Below are 2,876 nucleotides of genomic sequence, written 5' to 3'. Positions count from 1 at the left end.
AAATTCCCAATCAAAAGACATAGACATAGACATAGAATAGCTGAATGATTTTTTTAAAGATCCAAGGTTACACTGCCTACAAGAGAATCAATTTAGCTTTAAGGACACATATAAGCTAAAAGTGAAAGGATGGAAAAAGATATTTCTTGGAAAAAAAGAGAGCAGAGGTGGCTGTAATTATATCAGATAAAAAAACTAAGTGAAAAAAAAAGCAGATAAAAAGGTCATTATAAATGATAAAGAGGTCAATTCATTAACAGGATAAAATAATTGTAAATGTGTATGTACCCAATATTGGAGCACCTAACTATATTGAGCAAATAAAAATCTAAAGAGAGAAATAAACAACACTACAATAATAGAAGGGGACTTCAATAACCCTCTTTCAATAATGAATAGATAATTTAGATAGAAAACCAACAAGGAAACACTGGACATGAAATACATTTTAGACAAATGAACTTAAAGACATATACAGAACACTCTATCCAATAGCAATCGAATACACATTCTTCTCAAGTGCACATGAAACCTTCTCCAGAATAGATTGTATGTTAGGTCATAAAACAAGCCTTAACAAATTTAAGAAGATTGAAATCATGCCAAGTGTCTTTTTCAACAACAATCATATGAAACTAGAAATTAAAAGTAAAAGAAAAATGGAAGATTTACAAATATATGGAAATTAAGCAACATGCTGTTGAACAACCAATAGGTGAAAAAAGAAACAGAAAGAGAAATAAAATACATCATGAAACAAATGAAAATGGGAACATGACATACCAAAACATATGGGATGCAGCAAGCAATTCTGAGAGAAATTCATAGCAAGAAATGCCTACATTAAGAGTAATATCAAATAAACAACCTAATTTTATACCTCAAGACACTAGAAACAGAAGAAAAAACAAATCCCAAGGTTAGCAGAAGGAAAGAAAGAACAAAAACAGCAGAAATTAATGGAATAGACCCAGAAAACAGTAGAAAAGATCCATGAAACTAAATTTTGATTTATGAAAAGAATAGCACATTTGACAAACTACCTAGACTAAGAAAAAAAAGAAGATGCAAATAAATAAAATCAGAAATGAAAGAGGAGAGTCATTACAACTGATGCCACAGAAATGCAAAGGATTATTAGAGAATACTGTGTACAATGAGACACAAAAAACTGGATGATCTAAAAAACAAAAAGGATAAACCTACCAAAACTGAATCATGAAGAAATCAAAAACCTATAGAGACCTATAATGAGTAAGAAGATTGAAGCAGTGACCAAAACATACAAAGAAAAGCCCAGGACCTGATAGCTTAACTACCACAGCTAGAAATATGACAATTACTACAGGAAAAAATCTCATTGTTAGAGGCAAACATAGAGTAAAGTAATAGATCAAACACTTACAAAGCTAGTAGAAAACTTTCTGTGCTCTCATTATGCTGCAATCAGGCATGCCCTTGTCATGCAGAAAGACACCAGCGAGTTCATGGACCTGTACATGCCGCAGAAATACTCTGCCAGCAACCACATCATTGATGCCAAGGACTATGCGTCCACCTAGATGAACGTGGCTGAGATTGACAAGGTGACAGGCAGGCTTAATGGCCAGCTTAAAACCTATGCTATCTGTGGGGTCATTTGCAGAATGGGTGAGTCAGATGACTCCATTTTCCAACTGGCCAAGGCCAATGGCATCATCTCAAAGAACTTCTGAAACTAGAGAGGATCATGGATGTAGAATATTTGTCATAAATAAACAGTGAAACCCTCCCCCCGCAGAAAAAAGGCTAGTAGAAAGGTTTAAAAAAAAACAATAAAATTAACTATATGCACAATATGTAGTTAAAGGATACACAAAACAAAAATATGTAAAATATGATGTCAAAAATATTAAACTTGATGATGGGGGTCAGGAAAGCTACAGTGTTGTTATAATGTGCTTGAACTTAAAGATCACCAACTTAAAATAATTACATGTATACATAGATTGTTATATATGAACTTCAGGGTAACCACAGAGGCAAAACCTATAATAGATATACATACACACACATGAAAGGAATCCAAAAATAACACTAAATATAGTCATCAAATCATGGAGGAAAAGACCAAAACAAGAAGAAAGGAACAAAAATGAACTATTAAAAAAAAAACCCTGAAAGCAATATAAAAATAGCAATAAGTACATGCCTATCAATAATTACTTTAAATGTAAATGGAATAAACTTTCCAATCAAAAGACATGGAATGAATGAATGGACAAAAGAACAAGATCCATCTGTACACAGCCTACAATAGACTCACGTCAAATCTAAAGATGCCCACAGACTGAACATGAATGGATGGAAAAAGGTATTCCATGCAAATGGAAATGAAATGAAAACTGTGATACCAACACTTATGTCAGACAAAATAGCTTTTAAAACAAAAACCATAACAAGAGACAAAGAAGGACATTGCATAATGATAAAAGGATTAATCCAACAAGAAGATAAAACAATTGTAAACGTACATGCACCAAATTTAGGAGCACCTAAATGCATAAAGCAAATGTTAACAAACATAAGGGAGAAATTGACAGTAAAACAAGTACCTAACAACACCCCACTTACACCAAAGGACAGATCATCCATTCAGAAAATCAATAAGGAAACACTGGCCTTAAATGACACATTAGACTAGATGTACTTTATATATAAACATTTTATCCAGAGGAAGCAATATACACATTATTTTCACATACATGTAGAGCATTCCCCATGATATATCTGGTAGGCCACAAAACATGTCTCAGTATATTTCAGAAGATTGAAATCATATCAAGCATCTTCTCTGACAACAAGTGTATGACACTAGAAGTCAACTACAAGAAAAA

The 2,876-nt window shown here is 32.8% G+C and overlaps 1 pseudogene; it reads left to right on the top strand.

Moving 5' to 3' along the window:
• The first annotated feature begins 1,223 nt into the window (after window positions 1–1,223).
• LOC123614832 (small ribosomal subunit protein eS21 pseudogene) lies at window positions 1,224–1,715 on the top strand (annotated as a pseudogene).
• The last annotated feature ends 1,161 nt before the right edge of the window (window positions 1,716–2,876 follow it).

Source organism: Camelus bactrianus, chromosome X (assembly GCF_048773025.1).
Source record: "Camelus bactrianus isolate YW-2024 breed Bactrian camel chromosome X, ASM4877302v1, whole genome shotgun sequence".
Taxonomy (NCBI): Eukaryota; Metazoa; Chordata; class Mammalia; order Artiodactyla; family Camelidae; genus Camelus; species Camelus bactrianus.
The sequence above is the reverse complement of the archived record's forward strand: the minus strand, read 5'-3'. Positions and strand labels throughout refer to the sequence as shown.